Source organism: Mercenaria mercenaria, unplaced genomic scaffold (genome assembly GCF_021730395.1).
Source record: "Mercenaria mercenaria strain notata unplaced genomic scaffold, MADL_Memer_1 contig_4991, whole genome shotgun sequence".
NCBI classification, from domain to species: Eukaryota; Metazoa; Mollusca; class Bivalvia; order Venerida; family Veneridae; genus Mercenaria; species Mercenaria mercenaria.
The window spans coordinates 1,086-13,995 of NW_026463266.1; the positions used below are offsets into that span (position 1 = coordinate 1,086).

Sequence of the window (12,910 nt, forward strand, 5' to 3'; positions counted from 1 at the left end):
GATTGAGAATGCGCAGCCAGCCTATATCCTACAACCAATATCTTACCAGCATGTCCCCTAAAGGAATATCTCTACAATAGACTTTCATTTGTCACTATACATAAAAAAGGAAGATTACACAAGATTGAAATTTTGTGACAAATTCTTTATTTAAAAGTCAACGTATATATACAAAATGAACACTTTTACTTCAGCACTACATTTTAATTCATATAGAATTAAAAATAATATAACTCTGAACAAACAATAAGAATTAACAGCTAATTGAAATAAAGAAAAGAAAAGAAACATTAATTAAACTTGAGATGGATATATTTTTCTCAACCCTGCTATGATTTTTAAAGGCCTGCTTATCTTTCCAATTAGGACAGTACCATTTATAGTTTTTTTTTGGAATAATTAAAAAACTGACACATGCAGACAGTGCCGATTATGGTCAGGCTGCAAGGATCTTGAATTGAGCCACAGCTGAAGTATAAGTTTCCACACTCACTGCTTATTATTTACATACACTGTGTTTTAAAATTAACAATTATTACAATATTTACAGTAAAATCATTTTTATTTCTGACTTTGGTGGTTTTCTTTGTTTCTTTCATATTGCAAAAAATTTCCAATCTTATTCAGATTCTTAGTCAGAAGCAACTGTCCAAGAATTCAGAAGTAAGCTGACTAATTCCTTTAGCTATTTTTAAAGTCATTAAGGACATTAGATTTTTTTACTTCTGCTGAAGGCTAGTTTCAATATAATATAAACACCTGCCAATCTTGTAATAATAAAACGTCAACAAATAATTGATTGAATTATATAAAGAAATTCATGTTTCAGACAACCCCCCCTGGTGTCAATTACTATAAAAATGTTAATTCAATAAAAAAACTCAAACTTTCTAATAGGTTTTTCACACGGAGACTAAGTTTCACATCATAGGCACAGCTGCATTCACATAGATTATAATAGCCAGATATGATTTTGGCCAACAGGCTCCAAACCTGTGATTTTTTGGTTAAGAACGCAATCCAAATTAATCCTAAAAGGTGTCATCTATTCATGAACCTTAACCAATTTTGGATGCCTTGTGTCAGCCAGCAAGATAAAAATATTTAAATTTTAAGCTAGCCCAAAAAAGACTCAATCATGTATAAAGTATACTGCAGGTTTAGAACAAAGCTTAGATTTTTTATATTGATCTGAATAATAATTAATAGATCTACTGATACTATGATACACTAATAATATACATGTATAGACTGCTTACCAGGGGATTCATTCCTCATTATCTACTGATATTTAACATTATATCAAATAATATTCAAAGTTACACAATTTTCTGGTGATTTTAAACTTTGTGTGTACTTACAACGATCAGCGTTTCCTGTGTGTTTACACCTATAAAAAAAACAATAAATAACTTTACCTGTTTGCACGACTGTGTAACTGTGATTTAACTTCCATTAATTTGTCCTTCACGGTTTGATGTTTAGATGCCCTAGAAAAAACAATCTGAACGTCGAACTATTTGACTAGGGACAATTCGGACCAAGTATTTCAAGTAAAAAATCTTTATCGTATGAAAGGATTATATAATCAAGGAGATAAAAGCGCCTCAACAAAGTAGTCCAACCACGTTTGTTTTGTTTATAAATCACATTGGTGGGCGGGGTTAAACAACCATTTTCCGATAACTCATTTTTAGGTAGTTTCAGACCAAAACCTGGTCCACTATCAACTGCTGTGTTGTCCGGGCTAACATTCACCCCAATTTCTCATTCCCGTAACCTCCCCACCAACAAAATAACCACCCCTTCGCTCCACTTTCGATTTTTTAGTACCTTTATCCGTCTGACATTTTGTGATAGACAACATTTTGAACGTCACCGGAAATGTAACAGCAGACTGTGACTCGCGTGAAATATTTCTACGACAAAGACTGCGACATTGTAGCCGACATGATACTACACACCTTGGTAAAACGGTCGTAAGACAAAGTCCGCAGAAAACGTCCTACGCCCAATTTTTGTCGTTATCTGCGACACTTTGATAAAACGGCCCCCAGTATCGGTGACATTACATCGTCACCAACAGATAATTGCCATTGTTGAACAGCAAAAATTCCCATTTAGAAACAAGTTGTGTTCCCTGTTCTTTTTTAACTTTTACAACTGAACATCTTTGCCAAAACTATAAGGCTCAGACCTTGGTCAAGTTAGACTATATATGGTAGAGAGTAGACACCAGTGACTAGTGGAGCTCTATATTTTTTAAAAAAGAAAAAAATATGTGGTATTTTTAGCTTTAATCAGGTATTATACAGAAATGTCTCTTGGATGTTCTATCTAATTCCTTCAAGCCATTTCCTGTTTGCTCCATTTTTTATTGTTTTGGCTAGAATCACCTAGCCTCACATAGTTATTAATTTGGAAAAGGCCTCTACTGACATACAGTTTTCTCTCCATTTACACAACAAAAGCGGGTTTATTATGCCCCTGATAAATAGAGACTATTGACTGTATCTAAATAACCTATTGATGGATAAGTTTACAAAAATGTAGATCTCTGTACAGTATGGTGATACTACACACACATTTTCAGGATCTCTAACTTTATCTGTTTTACAATCCATAAATTCCCCTATTGGAAAGTAATGTATCCGTATCGATGAAAATTCATGAAACTTTACACAAATTTTACACAAATTTTGGACCACTTTAGAAAGGTGGTGCACACTCAAGTTTCGTAAGGATCATTTCCGTAACTTCCTACGAAATGCACCAGTAGAGATGGGGTTTGGGTGGGGGGGGGGGGGGGGGGCATACATGTCATTTCAAGAAAGCCTTAAATGTTTTTATTTCTATTACCTTAAGTACGTATTATATATAATAAGATAATCAACACCAGGTAAATATTAAGATCAGTATTTCCTTTGGTGGTAAAACTCAGTAGCATGTATTTAAAGTAGGAACTTCTATTTTGTAGACATGAATGGAAAGCATTCAGAACCATCAAACTTTTTCAAAGCCTCAGTTCGGAGGAACACCACCTAAAGTGAGTTACAAGCGGAAAAAAACAGGGACTCTTTAGTAACAGGTGAGTGAATAGTTTTATGTATATGATTAAAAAACTCCTAATTATTTTATTTATATGTGGCGTAAGTACTGCAGCTATCACTGTTTGTTATAAATGATTTTCAGTAAGGATAAACAATTTATGAATTTATTTATGTCCCGCCTAAATCTCTGCCATTCAAACAACTTGGCAGAAGTGTTTACCGTAATGAGACACCGTGTCATGCGCAAGACCCAGACCCCTAGCTCTAAGGTAAATGTCAAACATAGAGGTTAAAGATTGATATGGTATGTTTGTTGTTCGGTCCAAACTCCAAGGTCAATGTCACACTTAGAAGTGAGAGATGTTTCTTGTCTAGTCCATAACCCATTTATCAAGGGGTTTGCAAATAATTGGACAAAAAATGTTAACCATTTCGAGAAGGTATGTCATGCATATGAGCCGGGTCTTTCGGGTCAAGGTCACAAACTGGGGCCACTATCTCGAAAAGTTATTCGTATCGTAAGGTAAGATTTGATTTACGATAAACCTAAGGTATGACTAATATAGCCTTATTCAGCTATCTCTAAATACTCTTAACGCCCTTGCAAAGCGTTCGGTACTTAAGGTATTGTTAGTTAGTTACAATATCGTAAGTCATGGATAATCCATTTAATGACGTCATTTTCGACCAACTGCACATGTATCGGATAGCCCACAAGCTGCATATTGCTAAACATCATGGAAAATATGTCCACATGGATTTTATCCCTTGCAAAAGTATAGTGCCTACTAAAAGTATTAAAATTTCATCAGACATTTTTATCGTAATGAAATGAAAATAATTGTCTTATATTTATTCAGCGATTACTTCTATAATCGCTCACTTTAACCTCTAAACTTTTGGTTACATATACCAAGTTTTGTAAGGAATGTACGGTATTTTTCTAACGTCATCTAAGAACAAATTTCTCATGTAATTACATACAAAGAACCTTTCTAATAAACAACTGTTAACTGTATCGACCCAACATCGGCACATGAGTATTTTCAAAACAATCTACTGTACCCATAAGGCAATTTATACTGTTGGAGTTTGCAATAAACATGGTCAAACTTTTGATGAGAAAATAGAGTTTCACGCCTTTTTCTGTGATATAATTAGTCAGTTTACTGCATTTGTATCCCTGTGTTTCTTACAAGTCTTAGGTCAGTTCTCCACAAACGCCTGAAAAACCGCCTCATAAATCAGAGATGGAGAATGAATGAGTCTTTAGCCAATCACCATTGAGAATAAGAACGCCTCTCCCGGTATTTGAACCACCGACTTTGAGATCCTATACGTTCTACATATTATGCTAGCTGAACAGAGATGTGCGTGTAGCGTTCAATATAAACATCAATATATCTCTATATACTAGCAGACGTTTAAGTCAGTTTTTAATCATGAAACTTTCTCAGGAGGCGACTTTTATTGTGAAATATTTACCGTCAAAAAAAAAATAAATTCACGTTGTTCGGGCAGAAAAGGTTCCTGTAACTATACTTATATAGCCATATACAATGCAGTTCCTTTGTTGTGGGTCAGTTCAGAAAACAAAAACGGAATTATAATTCAGTCTCACCGGTTATTACAGTTCACGTGATTGCAGTAATTCTATCAGAATATACAAACACGGACAAGACCAAATCTATATGCCCCCTCCACTCTTGTGGGGACAAAATAACATGTGCGTTTTCATCTATAAATCAGACTGAAAACACTAAATGAAATAAATTCATGTTCTTCGACACGATTTTCATAGAACAAACCAAACAATTACGGATTCAGAAATACAAAAGAGGAAAGAGAGGTGGTCAAAATCGTGTGAGAAGGACATGGGATAATAATCAAGGAGTGAATGAAAATAATTTGCAAACTTTACCACAAGAAATTCCCGCTGTGATTCGAACAAGATGCTTCTCAAAAAGGAATAATAAATGTGAATCTCTAAACATAGAAAAGGGCAAAAAACACTATGTTTTATAAACCCAAGATCTGTAGAAAACAAAACAATACCCCTTTGTGATTTTTTCCTTTCAAACGATCTTTACGTTATTACCATCACAGAGAGATGGCTTGACATTACCATGGAAAAAAACATGCAGTAGTGAGTTTGTCCCTGACGGTTATCGCATGGAGCATGTCCCTCGTCCGGGGAAAATGCGCGGAGGCGGAGTCGCTATTATTTATAAGTCCAATATAGAATTTAAAATGATGACATCTTTCGGTGATAGACACTTCTCGACATCTGAGCACATTGATTGCAACGTTGCTACAAATAAGAACTCCTTGCGACTTTCAGTCGTATACAGACCACCACCATCACAAAAGAACGGTTTCAGTACTAATGAATTCCTTCAGCACGAATGGCCTCTGTTTCTTTCAAAATAAGCTACAATTGACGCCAATAGTTATTGTTGGCAACTTAAACTTTCATCTATACGTACCTACGGATCGTGACGCTTCCAAGTTCAACAGCTGTCTAGAAACATTCGGTACGGAACAACATGTTCGAGGACCAACACATGTTGCAGGACATACTTTGGATGTTCTTAACACAAGAGACACTGAAAATATTGTATCAAATATAGAAGTTACTGATTGATGGGAAGGTATCACCTGGCCATTTTGCTGTGGTATTTCATATTCAAGCAGAAAAACCTGCTCAAATAAAGAAAATTGTGACCTTCCAAAAGTTGAGATCCATTGACATTGAATCATTTAAAAACGAAATAAAATCTTTAGAGATTCTTGACACGAACACGTTAATTTCTGATGTTGACGAGCTCGTAGAATCATTAAACAACATTTTGATATCACTCGTTGACCAGCACGCCCCTTGGCTTACTAAAACAATAGTGCTTAGACCGACTTGTCTATGGTATAATGAAGAACTACACGAAGCCAAGCATTTAAAACGAAAACTTAAACGCAAATGGAGAAAAACAAATCTGACAGTGAATCGTGGGATATACAGAAATCACTGTGCTTCTGTAAATAAATTGCTAAAACAAACACGTGTATCTTCTTCTTCCAAAGAACTAGCGCAAACTTTCAGCGATTTCTTCCTCGATAAAATTGACGGAATAAGAAATAAAATTAGAAACAGATTAACAAACCGGTGTTACCACCGAGGAAAATTCGAACACGAAAATAGATAAACTTGTTGAATTCACTCCAGTCTCACAGGATGAAGTGAAAAAAGATATTTCAAATCTGCAAGTATATCGTGTCAGCTAGATCCACTTCCAACATGGCTTTTGAAAGAATGCTTAGAAGAAATGCTACCATCTTTCACTAAAATAATCAATTATTCTTTGGATAATGCATATGTACCGAAATCCTTCAAAAGTTCGTTGATCAGACCACTCATCAAAAAGTCAGATCTAGATGCAAATGTTCTGAAGAACTACAGACCTCTATCTAATTTACCGTACGTGTCTAAAATACTTGAAAAGGTAGTCGATGCTCGTTTGGAAAGCCACTTGTCTTTGACCAGTCTCCACAAAGAAAACCAGTCTGCATACAGAAAATTTCACTCAACTGAGAATGCATTACTGAAGGTTCAAAATGACATTCTCAACTCCCTTGACCAAAATGATGTGACAATGTTGTGATGCTTGACCTTTCGGCTGCTTTCAATACCATCGACCACAAGACACTATTGCACCGCCTCCACGACCACTTTGGTATCGCAGGGAAACCACTTGAATGGATAACTTCATATTTGAGCGACCGCTACCAAACAGTGACCATAGATAGTGAAATGTCAAAACCAGTGCAAATGACATACAGTGTCCCACAAGGGTCCGTTCTCGGACCAAAATTTTTCATAATGTACACTAACCCAGTTGGTACAATATGCAAGAAACATGGACTAAATCATCATTTTAACGCCGACGATGGGCAGCTTTATGTATCGTTCAAACCAACAAATCCGGTCTCTTAAAAGGATGCTTTACGCTGTGTTGAAAACTGTCTCGTAGAAATCGTATCTTGGAAGAACAGCAACAAGTTGAAAATCAATGCCGATAAAACTGAAGTCATTGTATTTACCTCTCAAAGAAACGAAAAGCATATTGAACCAGTTACTGTGAAAATTAGAGACGAGAACATTAAACAATCTAAATGTGTAAGGAGTCTTGGTGCTTTTCTAGACTCCAAAATGAGCATGGAAAAACATATTCTCAGTTTTTAGATCAGGGTACGGACAGCTACGTCAAATATGCCACATCAGGAAATATCTGAATACAGATGCTACAAAAAAAACATTACGCCGGTATTAAAAGAACTGCATTGGATACCAGTTACTCATAGCTTTAAGATTCTAGTTCACACATACAAATCATTGCATGACCAATCACCGATATATGTAAAAGACTTGCTGGAACTCTATCAGCCAGCAAGAAATTTGAGATCCAAGAACAACTCAAAACAACTAGTTGTTCCAAAAAGCAAAACTGTGAGGTACGGTGATCGTACTTTTTCTTTAGCTTATGGAACTTATGGAATGCTCTTCCGTCTACCATTAGAGACGCTAAAAGCTTGGATGCTTTTAAACGATCATTGAAAACACACTTTTTCTTCAAGGTCTATTAAAACTCACTTTGCATTTAAAAACAAGCTTTGCAATGGAAATTATTTCCTGTTGTTTATTGTTCTTGAAAAAATCAAGTACAATCAAGATGTAGAGTAAAACCTGATTCAGGCTAAATACCTTTTATTGTTGATATATTTTTGTGTTGTATTGTATGTCCATATCATTATGTGTTATGTAGTTTGTACAGCGCTTTTGAACGATTATTTTGTAGATGAAAAGAGCGCTATAAAAATCTGGTAAATAATAATAATAATCGAGCGGAATGACAACTTCAATCAAGATATTTCCACCAGTTTCAGCGTTGTACAGTAAGAAACAAACAGATTCATCTTCAGATAGATCGAAAAATGTTAGTTTTTATACGCTGCGAGAACGCTAGAGGGTTGATTTTTCAGCCTCAACTTACGAGGCCAGTTTATCGTAAGTCTGACCGGTGTCTTATGAAAGTTATCGTAGCTACGATATCGTAAGTTTCTACATAAAATCCTCGTAAAGTTACGAGAGGGTCAAGGGTCTCGTAAATATTTACGATATCGTAAATAAAATGGCGGCATACGTGTCAGCAACCACGACGAAACTTCTCTGTCGAAAATAGATCTACTGCAGATTGTTCTGCAGTAAAACTTGATTTTCCGTGTACATGTTGCACAACAGTGGATGAACTACGTCATCGATCATACAAAAGCACGCGCTTTGGGTCAGTGCGACATGAAGCGGAAGCGAGTGTTAAAGAAAATATTGAGCACATAAATTCTGTTTATTATCGTTGCTTCCTGTGTTGACAGATCAATTGGAGGAACATGCTGGTAATAATTATTGTAGAAATATTCGGTTATTTAGGTATAATTTTATTAGTATCGATATTGCGGACATCATGCGGTTATTTGGGGTCGACTCGTACCCTATTTACTTCGTATGATTGTTTTTGTTTTATCATCTATATAATAAAAGAAACTGAATGTGCATGAGACTTGATTTACAAGTTTTAATATAAAAATAAATTAAATAGGCATCAGTGATCTATATTCGATACGGACAATTGCCTACAATCGGAGAGTATGTTTGACAGTATTACAACTAATATGACCTGTCTGTTTTGAACATATGTTTACTGGATAATAAAATCAAGGAATTGTCTTGCCCTCCAATAAGTTAATTGAACGCCGCCTAGCCTGCATGTTAGCCATCAGGTAACCCGATGCCTAGTCGCGAGTCCTCCAGCGGTTTTGTATCTAGCTTGAAATCTTGATTTGACATATTTGTGATATTACATATGTCATGCAATCAGGGTTTCAGAAATCTGCAAATTTACTGGTAGACCGAACAAATAAACTAAAATGTTTGCTACCAATATTTTTGTCTCGTAGCACGAACATTTTAGTTTATTTGGCAATGACCGTTTTGGATTAATTTCTAAGCGCTTGTATACTACAGTCTACAGTTTGGATGGAATGCTTAAATTAATATAGGGTTTCTTAATTCCAGCCATACTCATATGTTGTTCTAGATTTTGTTCTCTAATTTAGCAATAACTAAAATCATCTGAAACTATTTTTTTCTCATTTGTTTACACTTCAGAAGATAAAACTATTTAAATTGGGAATTTTTCTCCCTCTGATTATTGTAGTATGACAATCATGAAAAGATTTTAAAAGTTTTAAATTCCTTATTATATTATATTTATAAGACTAGATTATTGATTTCCGGGCTACTCGATATAGGGTTTTAAGGTAGCCTGGCGGGCACGCTCTGAAAATATTTAGTAGCCCGACAGAATTGTCTGGTAGGTCCGGGCTCCGGACATGGTATTTCTGAAATCCTGTGCAATGTAAGTTATAAATGAAACATTCTTATCACACAAGCTTGATATCACAGTTTATTATAATGTCTTTAAAACTTAATTAATGTTGCAGAATGCCAGAAGATATTACAGACAACAATACTGCTCAGTGCAGTAACCAGACCTGGAAAAAAACAGATTTTGCAAGTCAACTGTCAAAATCAGAAAGGGGGGTAATAAAAGGAATGGAATCCATAATACCTTTTAAATTGTTAAGCAGTTATTTAAACCTATGATAAATATATGAGTTATTATTGAGATAACAATTATAGAAAATAGGAAATAGCAAGATATTGAGATTTTTTATGTTCATAATAAAAAACAATTGGCTGCCAAATTATAACCAAAGTCAGTATAACCCTTCAAATGTAGTTTGTCACATTAAACCAAATCTTTCTGTTTTCATAATATTGTATTATAAATAAAGTTCTAAAGAGTGACATTATTTGTGTAACAGATAGTAGAAAATGTTGAACATTGAGTTGAAAAGTTCAAAATGAAGTAATCATAAAATTCCTTCATTCCAAAACTATATGTCTTTGTTTGAATTATAGTAGCAAATATATATATTCCTTTTTACCTTAGAGTGATAGTAATAAATGTATTGCACATTATAAATAATTTAATAATTCTTCATATCAAAGCAGATTTTATTGTTTGTTTCTGAAAAAAAAAACAGTTGACAGACCATATTACTGATATTACATTTTGTCATAACTAGCTTTAATAAACCAGGATAAGTTTGAACATTAGCTTTACTTTTACAGGTATGAAACTCTGCAGTCAACACAAGTTTTTAGAGGTCTGCAAGTACAGAGTTTTAAATTGTGAAACAAATTAAGTTATTTCTGTCTTTCCTAAGACCTGTTGGGCATGTTTTAGACCTACACATGCTATACATATTCACTTTTACTTCTCAGAATTCATCATATAATATGTCATACCAGATAGCACACAGTACTGTTTGCCCATATAGAGTACACCATTTATTTACTTGAAAATATTTTGACTTTTCACAACTGATGTGGTATCAGTTGCCCTTTGTTGTTGTGCATTTGAAACCCACGCTTTTTCATGCAGGAAAGTCATCCAGCTAGTTTATATAGTGTTGGTTGTTAAAACAAGTGCCTGCTCTTGCCTGAAATAATACCTGGGGTCTTCTGTCATCATGAACTAAATTAGATTTTAGCTGAAATTTCTACAACTTAAAAATTAATCAATCATGTTTAATAATGTGCCACAGGAGTTTTACATGTCAGCAGGTTTCTCAAGCACTACTTTATGAAATGCTGTCAAAGGTCAGTCAACACATGTCTTCTCCATCATTAGTTGATCTCACAGACAGGTTACATAGAGCTCTCTAGCTTTTGTCAGAATTGTGCCTCTTTTTTAAACTAGAGATTTTGGTAACAGTTTTGCCTGTGTCACAAAAACTACTAGGCCTTCATAAGTTACTTTGCTGTCATAAGATAACCTCACAGGGCAAGTTGTGTAACTCTAGCTTCAGTCTTGTCGAAATTGTGTCCCTTTTTAATTTAGAAAAAAATATTAAAGATTAATGCATGTTAGCTGGTTTCTCATAAACAACTTCCCATATGATGATAATATTTTCAGCTTTAGAGTAGTTAAATACACATAAACATGGTTGTTTATGTGACAGCCCTGATTTGAAGGGTTTTGGTAGTAATATTTTAAAATCAGAGTTATCTCCCTTTTTTAGTTTTATTGTGTTGTGTGGGCATTCATGTGCATTGACCCTAGGTCAAAATTTTCCCTCTGAAATGCTTTAATTTCATTGGATTAGGCTTTCATAAGATACCTGTTCATTGTCTGTATAGTCATGTAACTGAATACTAGGGATATAAACTAGCTATTTTTATTTAGGGACCCAGACTGTCAAAACAAATGTTTAACATTAGGTATATGGGCATTTTCTCCAACAATTTAGGGGCCCAGCCCAAAATCTAGGGGCCATGGGCTACTAGGCCCCTGCTAATCTATATCCCTGAATACATGTATTGAGCTTTTTATTCTAAAACAATTGAACTAATATTGGATTAAATACATGTTGTTTTTTTTTATTTCACTCATTACAATTTGTAATTATCAATTCAATAGTCTCATAAAGTGCTTAGTAATGATTTTATCTTTTATGCTATTGGCTCATTCTGTTTAGACAGTTTGTTAATATTTTGTTTCATGAATGGTAGTCTTTCTTATATCACTGTCTCATTCTCTATTTGCACTATAAACCATTTAATCATTCACAGACCTCTAACCAGATCACAGAGTGTGTGTGTGTTATGCTGTGCTGAGATATTGCTGTGACATACGGTGCATTTAGGTCCACAACCTGGTATGCATAATTTGTATTTGTAACCTGTAATTAATTGCATAGCAATGTACATTTTAGTTTACACTCTTTCTGAAGTATATGTATTTTAGCCGTAATATGCCACTACACACACATGTATATGTTTGAGCCTGAAATGTTATCATTTGATTAAAAGATGTGCTTAATATGAACTGTACGGTATTTTGTGTAACAACTTTGTGTCTTACATGATTGTAAGAATTTATAGTAAGTATTGTTCATATTATGTATTTTCAGGATGCGTTATACTAAATACTATGGAGATACTAATATTAAAATAGTAAAACTACAATTGGTAAATTGCTTGTTGATCTTCACAAAGGAAAAAGGAAGAACCCATCCCCATAAACACTATTAGTTTTTACTGCCAATCATTATAGCAACCTATAGAAACTAACAGAGTGGCATATACATATTCTATATTACTGTAGGTTGAAATTAATATTTTGCCCATACCAAACTTTTAGATATGGGTAGATCATAAGTTGTTTTTTTTTTTCATATTTTTTTTTCACAATACAGTGTTTAAACTAGAATTGCAGACAGAGCAAATTGTACTTACATGTAAAAATTATTAAACAATTCTTACATTCTACTGAACTTCTTTCAGAAAATTGCACTAATGGAACACGGTGATTATGACTGAAAGAAGATAATAGGATATTTGTTTTCATCTAGAGAAAATAAAATGAGGGTTGGAACAATTTTGGTTAGTCAGTTGAAGTATACTTTGTTGTGTATATGTTTTATTTTGTTCAGGTATTATATGAGTTGACAACTGTACAAGACATCCTAGACTGGCTCCCGTCCCTATGTTTGTTCTTATTTACATATATGTTTATTCATTAAGAGGGCAGTAACTCCAGCAGGTTGTTTCTACATTGACATTTTTTATTGTCCCTGGCTCCGAACATAGGGACTGGTGAAAGTTGGCTTACAGTGTCTCACAAATTCGTGAGACAAATTCCCATTAATTTCTTTTAGTGATAATCAGCAGCTATCACTGT

General features: G+C 34.4%; 1 long non-coding RNA gene across 1 annotated transcript; it reads left to right on the plus strand.

Moving 5' to 3' along the window:
- The first annotated feature begins 2,824 nt into the window (after positions 1–2,824).
- Positions 2,825–12,902, plus strand: LOC128554380 (uncharacterized). Its single transcript, XR_008369590.1, has 3 exons — positions 2,825–3,088; positions 11,800–11,885; positions 12,514–12,902. It is a non-coding gene; the product is annotated as an uncharacterized LOC128554380 (long non-coding RNA).
- Positions 12,903–12,910: the final 8 nt, after the last annotated feature.